This window comes from Pan troglodytes, chromosome 23 (genome assembly GCF_028858775.2).
Source record: "Pan troglodytes isolate AG18354 chromosome 23, NHGRI_mPanTro3-v2.0_pri, whole genome shotgun sequence".
NCBI lineage: Eukaryota > Metazoa > Chordata > Mammalia > Primates > Hominidae > Pan > Pan troglodytes.
In genome coordinates, this window is record NC_086016.1 from 36242446 (window position 1) to 36259588 (window position 17143).

General features: G+C 39.2%; 1 long non-coding RNA gene across 1 annotated transcript in view; it reads left to right on the forward strand.

Annotated features, from left to right (window-relative positions):
- The window catches only part of LOC107970346 (uncharacterized), a 30159-nt gene extending 14108 nt beyond the window's left edge, over positions 1 to 16051 (forward strand). The window contains exons 2-3 of the long non-coding RNA XR_001712879.2: positions 13876 to 14012; positions 15805 to 16051. This is a non-coding gene — a long non-coding RNA (uncharacterized LOC107970346). The remainder of the gene's footprint in view (positions 1 to 13875; positions 14013 to 15804) is intronic.
- Positions 16052 to 17143: the final 1092 nt, after the last annotated feature.

The window sequence follows — 17143 nt, forward strand, 5'->3', positions numbered from 1 at the left end:
ACATGAAAACACCATTTTAAAACCACAGTCCAGGGTCACATCGTGTTCTCCATGAGTTGTCATAACGTGATGAGGCTGCAAGCTCTGCTTCCTCAGACCCACCCGTCTGGTGATTAAGACGTCCCCTCTATGGATGAGTCCAGGTGAGCTGGTGCTTGTGCCAATGCATTATGGGGGAGTGGAAGAAGAGACATTTGAAAACCAAACCAAAAATTCTAGCACGCTTGTTGATGAACGCTTATGCTAGGCCAACCTCTGTGCTGAGATCTTTATACTTCTGATTTCTTTGGGACCTGGGAAGAGTCCTCGGAAGGGAGCCACTGCCATTGTTCTCGTTTAACAGATGAGCAGAGTTCAGAGAGCTGATTTAGCCAAGGTCACCTAATGATGGCCTAAAAATCTCCACCCAAGTGTAACTGATTGGCAAACTTTGACTTTTGACTACAAACTCACGAGAGAATAACCCTGAGTCCCCCAGTTGTGGTGATGGGAATGCTATGAGCATGTTTTGACTGAGTGTGTCCCGGAATGGTATTTAGTGCTTTCACAAACATTACGCCACCTTAGCCTAACAAGCACCTTCTTGGGTAGATATTGCCGATTTTTTTCATTGTGGTGGCCCAGATCCTAAGTGGAACAGCCTGGGCTTGTCCTAGGTGATCACACTGCCTCTCTGGTATGGCGATTGGGGTCAGCAGTGGGGATGGGCAGGATGAAGCTTCTGCTCTTTTATGGGGTGAAGTGGGTGAGAGTAGCACCTTGCTTCACTGAAGTTGCATTCTCCATTTGGAGAAGGCCAGCTGAGAATAGAAACTCACTCTCCACTCTTTCCCATGGAGCTCAATGGCCCGGGGAACAACTTCAGAGAGACTATATTAGTTTGCGAGCACTTCCATAATGAAGTACCATAGCCTAGGGAGACTAAACAACAAAAATTTATTTTCTCATAGTTCTGGAGGCTGGAAGTGTGAGATCAAGGTGTCAGTAGGGTTGGTTTCTTTCAAGACCTGTCTCTTCCTAGCTTGCAGATGGCTGTCTTCTGTCTGAATCTTCACCTTGTCTTTTCTCTGTGCATGTCTGTGTTCAAATTTCTTCATCTTACAAAGACAGCAGTAGTATTAGATAAGGGCCCACTCTCATGACCTCACTTTACTTAATTATCTCTTTAAAGACTGTGTCTCCAAATATAGTCACATGCTGAGGTATTGGGAGTTAGGGCTTCAACATACAATTTAGGCCATGGCGGAGACCCAGTAGAGTTTTTTTTTTTTTAATCAAACATCCATAACTTGATTTTCAGTAAGTCCATATGGCAAAAAACCCCAAATCTCTCTAATTGTCAGATTCCACATTTCTGAAACTGGCAGGTAGTTGTGAGAATAAAATGGGACAATATATTTAAAGTACAAAGCTGTTTAGGTTCTCAAAGCATTAGTTCCCATCACTGCTGTACAGACTCTCTTCCCAACACCATAGCTGTGGCTAAGTCCCGATTGTATTCCCAAAATGTTTCTGGCTGTTCTGTGGATGGCTAAAGGCTAGGGTCAAACGCATTTCATTTGGGGAAAAAATGCTGCTTGAATTTGTGGTGGTAAACTTTTTCTTGCCCATTCTCTCTAGCTTGTACTTCTATGGTGGTAGAGACAATGCTAAATATTCACAAAATCTTGTTTAATATTCATCTTCTCGTGCATGCAGGCAGAGTATAGTTCCCAGCTATCCTGCAGGTAGGTTAGAGATACATGACTGGGTTCTCGCCAACAGCATGTGGGCAGAGATTACATAATCTACTCCCAGGCCATGCCAATATTTTGGATAATTTTTTACTATCAGAAAAGTTATAAGGATAGTATAGAAAGTTCCCATGTATCCTTCACCCAGCTTCCCCGGATGTTAGCGTCTTGCATAATTATGGCACATTGGTTAAACCTAAGATATTAACATTGGTACTTTGCTGTTAAACAACAGACTTCAGATTGCCCTTGTTTTTCCACTGATATACTTTTGTATGTTCCAGAATCCAATCCAGGATATCATATTGCATTCAGTTATCATGTTTCCTTAATCTTCTCCAATCTGTGACAGTTTCTCATTCATTTCTTCTTTCATGACTTTGACAGTTTTAAGGAGAACTGATCAGATATTTTATAAAATATTCCTCAGTATTAGTTTTTCTGATGTTTTTCTCATTATGAAACTGGGAGTATAAGATATAATCCTATAAGGAAGAAAACTACTGATGTAAAGCGTGTTTCTTATTGCTTCATGTAGAGGGTCCATGAACTCCACATGACTTAGCACTGCTGGTGTTAACCTTAATCCCTTGGTTAAGGTGGTATCTGCCAGTTTTATCTACTTTAAGGGTAGTACAGATACTCCTTGACTTATGAGGGGTTACATCCTAATAAACCCATTGTAAATTAAAAATGCTATAAATTGAAAATGTGTTTAATACACCAAACCTACCAAAGATCATAGCTTAGCCTAACCTGCTTCAAACATGCACAAAACACTTATGTTAGCCCACAGTTGGACAAAATCATCTAACACAAAGCCAGCTTTATAACAAAGAATTAAATATCTCATGAAATCGTGTAATTTATTGAATAGTGAAAGTGAAAAACAGAATGACTGTATGGGTACTCGAAATACAGTTTCTACTGAATTCATATTGCTTTTGCACCATCCTAAAGTCAAAATATCATAAGTCAGAGATGTTTCTCATCTCCATAATTTAATCCTTGGAGATGAGTCAGTAAGTCCAGCCTACTCTCAAGGGTTTATTCTAGCTTCCCCTCTTTGCTTATTTTTAACTTCTTTTCTGTGACAGTAAAAAATGTAGTTTCCATTATCTACAATTTATTTAGTTATTTGTTAATCCCAGTATACAATTAACACACCATTTTTCAAGGTTAATTAGGTCAACTCCCTTTTTTTCTACTCCCATCGGTGAGGTTATATGATATATTTGTATGTTTGTAATACAGTTAGATTTCTTTTTTTTTCTTTTTTTTTGTTTGACAGAGTCTCACTCTATCCCCCACGCTGGAGTGCAGTGGCATGATCTCAGCTCACTGCAACCTCTGCCTCCCGGGTTCAAGCGATTCTCATGCCTCAACCTCCGTAGTAGTAGCTGGGATTAGAGGCACCTGCCACCATGCCTGGCTAATTTTGCATTTTTAGTAGAGACAGGGTCTTGCCATGTTGGCCAGGCTGGTCTTGAACTCTGGACCTCAGGTGATCCGCCTGCCTCAGCCTCCCAAAGTGCTGAGATTACAGGCATGAATCACTGCGCCTGGCCTAGATTTATTTTTCATAGCCTGGATTCCATCCTGGTTTCCCTGGACATCCTAGTCGCTTTTTATAAAAACTGTGTACAGTACAATTGACTCTGTAAGAATTTTGACAAATACATAGATTCATGTAACCACCACTTCAGGGCCACAGAGAATCGTTCCACAACCCTGAAAAATCCCTTATATGGACTCCATGCAGTCACCCCCTTCCCTTCTCCCAACCCTTGGCAACCACTTATCTGTGTTCTGTTCCTAAAGCTTCGCCTTTCCTATCATATCATATACATAGAATCATATGATATGAATGCTATGAAGTATTTTGGTTCTGGACTTCTTTCAATTGACAAAATACATTTAAGATGTATCTATGTTGCTGTTGAATCAGCAGCTTGTTAATTTTTTTTTTTTAGAGCTGAGTAGTGTTCTATTGTATGGATGTGCCACAGTTTGTTGATCCATTTAGAACTTTGCATATTTTTTCCTGCCCGATAAAAACATTGCTGTCATTATTATTGTAAAGACCTCATGAACATCCTGTTTTTGCCTTGCCCTAACCTTGAAGTGGGACTCAGTACCTCTTTATAATCGCTCCTGGAAAGAATCCTCTTTTCAAAGTATTAGTGAGCAATGAAAATTTTGCTCAAGATTTTGTAGAGGGAATTCAGAAGGGCTTTACATGGTACACTCTGCAACAAACACCAAATTGTGTGGTATTTCCAGATACCCCATCGTGTGTGTGTGTGTGTGTGTGTGTGTGTGTGTGTCTCTTCTTCTTTCTCCTCCTCCTTTTTGTTTTTTTTTTTGAGACAGAGTCTAGCTCTGTCACCCAGACTGGAGTGCAGTGGCACCATCTCGGCTCACTGCAACCCCCGCCTCCCAGGGTCAAGTGATTCCCCCGACTCAGCCTCCTGAGTAGCTGGGACTACAGGTGCGCACTGCCACTCCCAGCTAATTTTTTGTATTTTAGTAGAGACACGGTTTCACCATGTTGGCCAGGATGGTCTCGATCTCCTGACCTCCTGATCCACCTGCCTTAGCCTCCTAAAGTGCTGGGATTACAGGCGTGAGCCACTGTGTCCAGCCTCTTCTTTCTCTTTTACCCCACTCAGGGCTCCAACATCTAGGTGGTGCCTTCCAACTCCCAGACCTTCTTCCTCTCCTCCTTTCCATTACTCTCTCTCATTCCCTGTCTCCTGATGATCTAGAATAATTTAGCTCTGATTCCTCCAAGCTTACCTTCCACAACCATCACCCTGCTCAGCAAACAGAGAACCCTGTATTCACCAGATTTTGTCTTTCTCAGTAAGTAATGCCTATGTTTTCTATCACATTATTTTTTATAACTTCCTACTGTTGATGTGAGGGCTACCTGAATGAATGAGGTAATGTATATGAAGCCTTTTACACAATAGCTGGCATATAACAAAGTACTAAATAAATTGTAATTTTTATTATTGTTATTTTATTATAACTACTCCTGGTAAGAGATGGCTAATGTAGGAAGCTACCAAATAAAGATGTATTACTTAGATCTTTCATGGCTTGTTTTACCTTTGACAAGAAAAGAGACTTCTAGAAAGAGGCCTGTTCAAGGATGAAGCTCAGAAAGACTTCAGGAAACCAGGAACCCCTACCTCTGAAGCAATTCTTGAAAGCCTTGGTAGGAGTGATTATTGATTAAGTGTCTGCAGTTGATCTACCCCAGGGGTGAAGGTTGCCTGCTTACTAAGAAGAAAACCTGCTGACCACTGGCCTTGTTAGACAGAACCTTGCTAGGTTCCTGGAGAGGTTTCCTGGCTGAGGTTGAGAGACAGAAATTCACCCATCTGTCAGAGAGTTTGCAGGCCCAGCCCAGCTTGAAAAGCAGGGCCATGTACATGACCTTGGGATGGGCTTTTGCTCACATCTTCACTATTCTGATACCCACAGTCTGATTTGAGATTCTGGCTTGCTTACCGTGCAGCTGGATGATGTAAACAAGGTGTATTTTTAGTCTCTTGCATGATCTCTTTTAAGTTAGAACCAAAGTTGTCATCTTCCTCTTAACACAGGCTCCTCCTCTTCCAGGGTTCCCTTTCTCAGGAAGAGCAGCACCATTCACACAGCCATCCCCTGAAGCCTCCCTGAATAGTTTTCTCCCTGATCCAGTCACTTTTTCCGTCCCATAGATTCTACTTCTACAGTATCTCTCAGCTCCATCCCTCTCCACTGCCTCTGGCTTCCTTTATGCTCTCATCAGCTCTTTACTGGCCCAGCTTTTGCTAGTCTCACTCCTGCTATAATAAAACAAGGCAAAACCTAAGTGACTCCCTCATCAGTCAGGTTATGCTATCTTATATGTGTAATGAAACAATGAACTCCAAAATCCCCAGGGCATTCAGCAACAAAGGCTTATTTCTCACACACACACTACACACTTCTCATTAGTTGGCTGTATTTCTCTGTTCCACATTACTCCAGGCCATACTCCGGAATGGAGCAGCTACCTTATGGAATAATGATGGTCTTTCTGTCTGAGACAAGGAGAAGGGGCCGGGCATGGTGGCTCACACCTGTAATCCTAGCACTTTGGGAGGCTGAGAAGGAGGATCACTTGAGCTCAGTAGTTTGAGACCAGCCTGGACATATAGTGAGACCTCATCTCTACTAAACATGAAAAAAGATAGCTGGATGTGGTGGCTCATGCCTGTAGTTCCAACTACTCAGGGGGTGGGGGTCAGGGGTGCTGAGGCAACAGGATCACTTGAGCCTGGGAGGTGAAGGCTGCAGTGAGCCATGACCAAGCTACTGCACTCCAGCTTGAGCAGCAAAGCAAGATTCTGTCTCAAAAACAAACAAACAAAAAAAACAGAACAAAACAAAAAACAAAGAGAGGGAACATTCCTTCTATGTCACAGGTTATGAAAAAAAAAAAAAAGGGAACATGGTGAATTGTTTCTAAAACATTTTCCTGGAAGTAACACAAATGACTTTTTGTCATATTTAGTTGGCCGAAACAAGTCTTAAACCTGATTTCAATGGAATTTGGAATTATAATTTTAATCAGATGTTGGTAAGCACTTAGATAGTCTGCCATACTCCTGTTATATAAAGTCCTTAGCTTGGCAACAATTGATATCCATTGGGGTCTTGCGTCACATCTGGGATGAAATCCTTCAGCATTTGTATGTACTTTTCCATTAGGATCTAGGCACTCATTCACAGCTCCATTTTTCTAACCATCTCTCCACGAGTTTATCTAACCGACATATTTTCAGCCAATTCTTGTGTAAGTAATTGGGCATACAGGGATAAATAAGACACAAAACCTGTCCTCAAAATTTCATAAATGGAGAGATATACAAACAAGTGCACTAAAAGCTTAATTATAGAAAATTATGAACATATTCAAGTATGAATAACCTAGTATCATGAACTCCCTTGGACCGGCATCCAGCTTCAGCAATTATCAATTCATTGCCATCATCTTTGTCTCTATCCCCACCAGTATCCCCCATATTATTGTTTTTTAATTGGAATTTTTATTGAGATCGTTGTAAATTCACATGAAGTCTTAGGAAATAACACAGAGATCTGTGTATCCTTCATGCAGTTTTCCCCAACACGAGCTTCTTGCAAAACTATATGCAGTACAATATCACAACTAGAATATTGACATTGATACAATCTATCAATTTTATTCATATATTCTCAGTTTTACTTATATTCTTATATTCCTTTGTGTGTGGATGTATTTTGTCCATGTTATTTTGAAGCAAATCTGAGACATTATACAATTGCCCCCAAATTGGTATAGTATATATGTTTACAAAATAATGACTCCTTAAAAAATATTATCATTACCATACCTTAAAAAGTTATTCCTAATTCTTTAATGTCATCAAATATTAAGGTAGTATTCAAATTTCCATTTTCCATAAATGTCACTTTTTAACAGTTTGTTTGAATAAGGTCCACACCTTGTGACTGGTTGACATGTATTTTAAGGCTCTTAAAATCTAATGTATACTTTCCTCCTTCCTCTTCCTCTCTCTTTTCCCCTCGCAACTATCTCTTTTGTCCTTTATAGTTTCCCATGAGTGATTATATCCACGTTATATTTAAAAATGTTTCCCTGTCCTCTTTATTTCCTGTACATTGGCAGTTGGATCTCAAGATGTGGTCAGATTCAGCTTCAATATTTTTTGGCAAGACTCTTCCAAAGGAGGCACGTAAAGTCTGGCTGTCTCTCTTTTTTGTGACATTGGTGTTCCTTGTCAATGTTGATTAATCAGGGGTTACAAAATGGCAACATTCTAATTCTATTGCTCCTTTCTGATTCAATATAAAATTACTGATTCCAGAAAAATCAACTTATCGCCTCTACTATTTGGTTACCAAGAAGGCAGGTATTTAAATAGTAAATTGAATTCTCTAGTATCTTCCAGTAATGACCAATTACTTTAAAAATTGTAGGCATCATTATGTACTCATGAGTGAAAACACATTTGATGTATTTTAATCCATTGAAGTTATTTTTCGTTCCTGTTCAAAGTGTTCATTTTTGGCCCATGGGAATCTCTTCAAGTTGGCTTCTGATTTTTTCAGCATTATTCTTGGTAGTCTTTGATGGCTTCCTGGGAATCTCGTATGGCAAAATGTTAGGCTCTCTGTCCATTTCCTGCTCTAGACATGGAATCAGTTGTTTCTCCAAGGAGTCCTGATATATTCTACTCTACGTGTATGTGTGTTTAACGTTCACATGTAGTCCTTGTGTTGCTTTTGCTACAGCGATTTTGGCTAACTGAAGCTCACACTCACGTGGTGGGAACCCAAGAAGGGCTCATGAGAACAATATTCTCTTAGTCCTTTTTTGATGACAACCATTTGTTTAGCTGCCTTTTTGTTTTTGGCAGGGTCTAGCTCTGTCAGCGAGGCTGGAGTGCAGTGGCACGATCAAAGCTCACTGCCCTTAAACTCGTAGGCTTAAGTGACCCTCCTACCTCAGCCTCCTGAGTAGCTAGAGCTGCAGAAATATGCCACTGTACCCAGCTAATATTTTTAAATTGTATTTTGTAGAGACTGAGTCTCATTGTGTTGCTCAGGGTGGTTTCAAACTCCTGGCCTCAAGCAGTCCTCTCGCCTTGGCTTCCCAAAGTGCTTGGATTACTAATGTGAGCTCCTGTGCCTGGCCCATTTGTCAGCTTTTATACCTGAAGGTTAGCTTGGCTATATACAAAATCCTTGGCTCACTTCTTTTCTTTCTTTTGGTTTATTAAATATGTTATCTATGGTCTTCTGACATAATGTACTGCTATCAAAAAATTTGATGGTCATCTGATATTCTTTCCCTTATATGTGACTTACTCTTTGTACTTGGATGCTTCAGTACTTTTTGTTTTTTATGTAAGTAAAGGAATTTTGTTAGAATATTTCTCTATATTGCTTGGCCTGGTTTGACCGTACCTAGATATAAGATGTGCCCTTTGAAATACAGTCTTAAACTTAAAACAACATTTCATTTTATTTATCTTTTTTTATACTTTTAAGTTCAGGGGTACATGTGCAGGTTTGCTATTATATATACATAGGTAAATTGTCATCGGGGTTTGTTTTACAGAGTATTTCATCACCCAGGTATTAAGCCTAGTACTCATTAGTTATTTTTCCTGATCTTCTTCCTCCTCCCACTCTCCACCTGCTGGAAGGCCCCAGTGTGTGTTTTTCCCCTCTAGGTGTTCATGTATTCTTATCATTTACCTCCCACTTATAAGTGAGAACATGCAGTATTTGATTTTCTGTTCCTGTGTTAGTTTGATAAGGATAATGACCTCCAGCTCCATCCATGTCCCTGCAAAGGACATAATCTTGTTCCTTTTTATGGCTGCATAGTATTCCATGGTGTATATGTACCACATTTTCTCTCTCCAGTCTGTCATTGGTGGGTATTTAGGTTGATTCCATGTCTTTGCTCTTGTGAATAGTGCTGCAATGAACATACGCATACATATGTCTTTATAATATAGCAATTAATATTCCTTTGGGTATATACTCAGTAATGGGATTGCTGTGTCAAATGGTATTTCTGGTTTTAGGTCTTTGAGGAATCGCCACACTGTCTTCCACAATGGTTGACTAATGTACACTCCTAAAAACAGTGTGTAAGCATTCCTTTTTCTCTATAACCTCACCAGCATCTGTTATTTTTGACTTTTTAATAATAGCCATTCTGACTGGTGTAAGGTAGTATCTCATTGTGGTTTTGATTTGCATTTCTCTAATAATCAGTCATGCTGAACTTTTCTTTATACGATTGTTGGCTGCATGCATGTCTTCTTTTGAAAAGTGTTTGTTCGTGTCCTTTGCCCATCTTTTAATAGAGTTGTTTGCTTTTTCTTTGTAAATTTAAGTTTCTTATAGATGCTGGATATTAGATCTTTGTTGGATGCATAGTTTGCAAATATTTTTTCCCATTCTGTAGGTTGTCTGTTCACTCTATTGATAGCTTCCTTTGCTGTGTAGAAGCTCTTTAGTTAATTAGATCCCATTTGTCAATTTTTGGTTTTGTTGTAATTGCGTTGGTGTCTTCATCATGAAATCTTTGCCCATTCCTATGTCCTGAATGGTATTGCCTAGGTTGTCTTCCAGGGTTTTTGTAGTTTTAAGTTTTACATTTAAGTCTTTAATCTGTCTTGAGTTGACTTTTGTATATGGTATAAGGAAGGGGTCCAGTTTCAATCTTCTACATATGTCTAGCCAGTTATCCCAGCACCATTTATTGAATAGGGAATCCTTTCTCTATTGCTTGTTTTTGTCAGATTTGTTGAAGATGTGATAGTTGTTGGTGTGTGACCTTATTTCTGGGTTTTCTATTCTGTTCCATTGGTTTATGGGTCTGTTTTTGTACCACTACTATGCTGTTTTGGTTACTGTAGCCCTGTAGAATGGTTTAAAGTTGGGTAGTGTGATGCCTCCAGCTTTGTTCTTTTTGCTTAGGATTGCCTTGGCTATTTAGCCTGTTTTTTGGTTCCATTTGAATTTTAAAACAATTTTTTCTAGTTCTGTGAATGATTTCAATGATAGTTTAATAGGAATAGCACTGAGTCTATAAATTGCTTTGGGCAGTATGGCCATTTTTTCGATATTGATTTTTCCTGTCTGTGAGCACAGAATGTTTTTCCGTTTGTTTGTGTCATCTCTGATTTCTTTGAGCAGTGTTTTGTACTTCTCCTTGTAGAGATATTTCATCTCCCTGATTAATTGTATTTCTAGGTATTTTATTCTTTTTGTGGCAGTTGTGAATGGGATTGCTTTCCTGATTTGGCTCTCAGCTTGACTGTTGTTGGAATGGAATGCTAGTGGTTTTTGCACATTGATTTTTTTATCCTGAGATTTTATTGAAGTTGTTTTTCAGCTTAAGAAGCTTTTAGGCTGAGACTATGGGGTTTTCTAGATACAAGATCATATTGTCTGCAAACAGGGATAGTTTGACTTCCTTTCATCCTATTCGCATGCCCTTTATTTTTTTTTCTCTTGCCTGATTGCCCAGGCCAGGACATCCAATACTATGAGGATTGGTGATGGAGGGCATTCTTGCCTTGTGCTGGCTTTCAAGGGGAATGTGTCCAGCTTTCACTCATTCCATATGATGTTGGCTATGGGTTTGTTATAGATGGTTCTTATTATTTTGAGGTATATTCATTCAATACCTAGTTTATTGAGAGTTTTTGACATGAAGGGGTGCTGAATTTTATTGAAAGCCTTTTCTACATCTATTGAGATAATCATGTGGTTTTTGTCTTTAGTTCTGTTTGTGTGATTCATCATGTTAATTGATTTGTGTCCGTTGAACCAACCTTGCATTCCAGAGATAAAGCCTATTTGATCATGGTGGAAAAGTTTTTGATGTGCTACTTGAATGAGCTTAAAACAGCATTTTAAAGTAATTGTTTTTTGAGTTATAGTTTTAGGATTTATTTTGTTTATTTTCTTTGGCTTTTTTCTTCTAGCACTCTATGCGCATGTTGGGTTATCTGATTATCTTCTATATTTGTCACTGTCTCTTGTGAATTCTTATTTATTTCTTTTAATTAAAAATTTCTTCTGTTCATCTTCTGTCTCTTTTATGGTACTATCTGGGCCAGGTGCAGTGACTCATGCCTGTAATCCCAGCACTTTGGGAGGCTGAGTTCAGCAGCTCACTTGAGGCCAGGAGTTGGAGACCAGCCTGGACAACATGGTAAAACCCTGTTTCTACCCAAAATACAAAAGTTAGCTTAGTTGGGCATGGTGGTGCTCACTTGTAGTCCCAGCTTCTCAGGAAGCTGAGGCATGAGAATTGCTTGAACCCAGGAGGTGGAGGTTGTAGTGAGCTGGAATCATGCCACTGCATGCCTGGGTGACAAAGCAAGACTGTGTCTCAAAAAAAAAAAGTACTATTATTTACTGTTCTGTTCAGTGTCTTCTATTTTAGTCTTCATTTCTGAGCTTTTTTTTTTGAGACATAGTCTTGCCCAGTTGCCCAGGCTGGAGTGCAGTGGTGCACTCTTGGCTCACTGCAACCTCTGCCTCCTGGGTCCAAATGATTCTCCTGCCTCAGCCTCCCAAGTTGCTTCCTTACAGGTGCCCACAACCACGCCCAGCTAATTTTTGTATTTTTAGTACAGATGAGGTTTCACCATATTGGCCAGGCTGGTCTTGGTCTTGAACTCCTGACCTTGTGATCACCTGCCTTGGCCTCACAAAGTGCTGGGATTACAGGTGTGAGCCACTGCGCCCGGCCATTTCTGAGCTTTTTTTGTTGTTGTTTCTAATTTTTTCCTGAGTTTTATCATTCTACATTTTAGTGTATTTTATTCTGATATGTGATGTTATTTCTTAATAGCTTCTATTATTGCTTCTAATTCATTTTTGTTTATTTTTAAATATTAGGTTATAAACAGTTTCATCTGTTCCTTCCAAAAATTTTTGTCTTGCTTTCATGATATGTAAGGACATTATTTTGCTCTTAATTCGCTGTTTTTATAATTATGCATGGGAATTAAGCATAACATTTTCTGATGCTCATTTTTATATGAAAGTTATTTTTCTGCAATTTTTGGAGGAAGAGGTAGGTCAGGATGGATTTTATAGTATTAGAGCTTTAGAGTTCTCTTTTCTGCTGTTTTTGTAAAATGTTAGAAATTCAAGGACTTAACTAATTCTGAGATCTCGTGGCTTCTTTTTCTTCTACTTTAGTCTGGACTTTGTTGCCTTTTGTCTTTGTTGTTTCTGTCCTGCTCAACTTCAACTCTATTCCTAGTATGTCTCCCCAGTGTGAGACTTGATGTTGAAAGGGTATTTATCATATGTTGACCAGTTGGTTTTGGGCATTCATAAAGCACACTACTTCATCCCCTTTGGATCTTGTGTGAGCCCCTTTGTATTCACTCGGATATTATAGAGGAACAATTCTTCCATAATGATATGGTTTGGCTATGTCCCTACCAAATCTCAACTTGAATTGTATCTCCCAGAATTCCCACGTGTTGTGGGAGGGACCCAAGGGGAGGTAATTGAATCATGGGGTCCAGTCTTTCTCATGATATTCTCGTGATAGTGGATAAGTCTCACGAGATCTGATGGGTTTATCAGGGATATCTGCTTTTGCTCCTTCTTCACTCTCTCTTGCTGCCACACTGTAAGAGGTGCCGAGGTGCCTTTTGTCCTCTGCCATGATTATGAGGCCTCCCCAGCCATGTAGAACTGTAAGTCAAATTAAACCTCCTTTTCTTCCCAGTCTGAAGTATGTCTTTATCAGCAGCATAAAAACGGATTGAAACACATAGCGATTGCTATTGTCAAGTTGATATATTGCACTTATTAATGAATATGTAATGCTATTTTGGGAGTAGTTCTGGTCTCAGTCTGTCAGCTACTCTGTTGCTTCCTTCTGCCTTACACACAGGTGCTGATGCCATGCAGCAGGAATAGCAGTGGTTTGTCATCTCTGGGTCTTATTTTGGTGTTTGTGTGGACTTCTTGTCACCTGGTTTTGCTGTAGATATTGTCTGTGGAATTTTGGCTTTGCTTTCTTAGTTGCTCCATATATTTTTTTTATGGGAGGGGATTCAAAAACTATCATATGTCAGTAGCTGTCTTTCCAGGACTGCAAAATGTGGTTTTAGAAGTCCTAAAATGGCTTAGACACAGGCTGCTGTTGAAGTGCAGAGAAAGTCGGTGCAGAAGTGGGTGCAGGGAGGGTTTGGCTTGGAGGTCAAGGAAGGTACCTACAGGAAGTAAATTCTGTCTGAACTGAGCCTCAGAAGGAGTCATTTGAATATGAAAAAGGGAGCAAGCTATGAAGGCAAAGGTAACAGCATTTGTGAGTGGTCAGGTCCATGAGATGGCATGTTGTGAGTGGGGAATCAAAGGTCCTAGCAGATGCTGAATGAGTGTCTGTTGGGCGTGGAAGTGTGGTACCTCTCTGAATGTAAGCCTCTGTTTCCCTGCCCCAGCAACCTTGTTTTCCAGGATAGATTGGTTTTTATATATTGCTAGTTCTCACCTTTCTGGTCCCTGTGTAATTCTCATTATTCATTGCTTTTTACAATCCTCTCAGTTGAGAGCCATCTGTGAAGTTAATTTCAGCACTGTTTACTCTTTCCTCCTAAATCACTAATGAAGATGAAACATTCAATGGAATTGAGCTTTGCAGCCCTTTCTGGGAAATTCCACCGAGGCTTGCTCTTGTTCCAGGTAATCATCTTGAAATCAAACATGTTATCACCCTTTGGTCAGTTGTTCATGAGGCTATTGAGTTCAAGTTTGTACTCATTTAAATTCATTTTTTTTAAAGATTCTATTAGGTAATCCAGCTTTAGTCTTCAACAAAACAATAAAAAAGGTTTAATCTCACTAGTAATCAAAGATATGCAAATTAGGACATTATTGAAGGGTTTGTGTTTTTCACTGACAGTATTTGTAAACATTTTAAAAGTTAGCACCCACTGCTGGTGAAGTGTGTTGAAATTAACATTTCCAAATGCTTTTAGAAATCAATATGGCAGGCCCGGCTTGGTGCCTTACACCTATAATCCCAGCATTTTGGGAGGCTGAGGTGGGCGGATCACCTGAGTTCAGGAGTTCAAAACTGGCCTGACCAATATGATGAAACCCTGTCTCTATTAAAAATACAAAAATTAGCCGGGCATGGTGGCACGCACCTGTAGTCCCAGCTACTCTGGAGGCTGAGACAGAAGAATTGCTTGAACCCAGAAGGCGGAGGTTGCTGTGAGCCGAGATTACACCATTGCACTCTGGCCTGGGCAACAGAATGAGACTCCATCTCAAAAAAAAAAAAAAGAAAAAAAAATCAATATGGCAGTTTAGCATCAAGGCTCAAAGAGGATTTACCCTTTTCTTCGTTTTTTTGTTTGTTTTTGTTTTTGTTTTTACCAGTAGTGGGAATTTATCCTGAGAAAGTATTTCTGGAAGAGAGAAAAACCTTGCATGAATATGGTTGTTGAAATATTTAGCTTCATGTAATAAAAATGGAAACAAAATCTACCAGCAATGGGAGAATTATTAAATAAATTAAGGTCCATCAACTGAATGAATAGAAGAATCTCAGTAATGGGTTGCTGCTATTATTATTGTTATTAATATCTTTGTTGCTGTTTTTATTCTTTGACCCTACATACATGTTGGTTTTTTCCCATGGCACTATGACTGCAACTCCAGTTTACTAATAAGAACATATTTTGTCCCCTAAAATAATTATCAAGAAATGACATTAAACCAATAGTTGTAACTTAGTGCTAAACTGTGGTTTACTATAAATAAGAACTTTGTAATATTAATACACATCTTCAAAGATGAAATAATATATGAATCTTCATAACAGAAAGTTACTTATCATGCCCTTAAATTGGAACCAACCCACATGTCCATCAACTGATGGTTGGATAAATAAAATGTGGTGTCTTCATACAATGAAATATTATTAGGTCATAAAAGGAAGGAGTGATACAAGCTATAGCATACATGAACCTTGGAATTATTATGATAAGTGAAGGAAGTCAGCCACAGAAGTTCACATTGTATGATTCCGTTTATATTAAATGTCCAGAATATGCAAATCCATGGAGATAAAAAGTAAATTAGTGATTGCTTCTGGCAGAGGGGGATGGAAGAGTGGGGAGTGACATGGGGTTTCTTTTTGGGGTTAAAACAATGTTATAAAATTGATTATGGTGATAGTTGCACAACTCAGTGGCAATACTGAAAACCATTGAATTGTGCACTTTAAATGGGTGAATTGAATGGCATGTGATTTGTATCTCAATAAAACTGTTACCAAATAAACTGACTACACAAAGCCCAATTATCTAATCAACCTCTATAATAAGCAATGATTCAACCTTTGAAAAACTTAAATAGAATCCTGCAGCATTAATGTAAGCAATTCTTTAATAACACAACCTCAACTTTTCATAACTATTCCATAGCATAGTAGAGCTCTGATTTTAACATCCTCTCATTTTTACAGTTTTCAAGCAGCGAAAACAGTTTGTGGCAATTTGCAAGACTCTGGCAAACCACCTGCACCTTTCAAACTAAAGATTTTGAACTGTTTGGTCTCCTTGTAAGTTTAGAAACAATATCAGTTAAAATCAATTTGGCTGAAAATGACAGATACCTTGAGACATAATATTAAATTAAAGATAATAGATAAAAGTTTATTTCTCCCTCACATAAACATATTTAATCCAAAGAGGACAAGCAGTTGTATGATCACTGGGGACCTGTTCCTGTCTAGCTAGTTAATCTACCATTTCAAAACAGTGTTTACCTATTACCCAAGCAGTGTACACTGTACCCAGTATACCCAATAGGCTTTTATCCCTCTCCCCACTCCCATCCTCTCCCCCCTAGTCCCCCAAATCCATGATATCATTCTTATGCCTTTGCATCCTCATAGCTTAGCTCCCACTTATAAGTGAGAACATACAATATTTGGTTTTTCCATTCCTGAATTACTTCACTTAGAATAACAGCCTCCATGATGGCTGTTCAGGTCCTGCCAACCCATCAGCATTTCAACCAGGAGAAGGAAGGATAGACAGAAGAGAAGGGCATGGTTTTTTATGAATGGATTTATTCTAGAAATCAGACACTACTTTCTTATGTCTCTTTGCTAGAACTTAGTCACACACTATAATTGGTTGCCAAGGAGGCCAGAAAATGTTTTTATTTTGGGTGGCCATGTGCCTAGCTAAAATTTGGAGGGTTTAGTGTTATAGAAGAAGGGGAGAATGGATTCTTGGGAACTACCAGTTCCTGATACAAAGTGTCTCTGCCCCTAATTTTTCATGTGCTTCCTTCAGCTGGGGTAGAAATGCATTCCAAATTCTTGGCTTTGAAATTAAACTCTGTCCTAGAAAACCACCTAACCTCCATGAAACTGTTTCCTCTCCTACAAAGTGAGAAAATATTCTCATCTCATTTGACTGTGGGAAGGGTTAAGCATATTAATATATGTCGAAAGTGTTTTATAATCTATAAAGCAGTGCACACATGATAGATTTAACTTGAAAAAGAGTATACATAGGTAGGATATAATCATGGTTTTAAAATGTCTGAAGCACTCCCTAGGGAAGTCAGAAACTTAAAAAAAAAAATTCCCTATCACTCCAGAGGGCAAAATGGGTTCAGTGATGAAAGTCAGAGGGAGGCAGATCTCAATTGAGTCTGCCTTCTCTACAGTCCAGGGCTGTTCAACAACAAGAAGATGGCTCCTTTCTGGCCAGGCACGGTGGCTTGCCTGTAGTCCCAGCACTTTGGGAGGCTGAGGCGAGTGGATTACTTGAGGCCAGGAGTTCAGGATC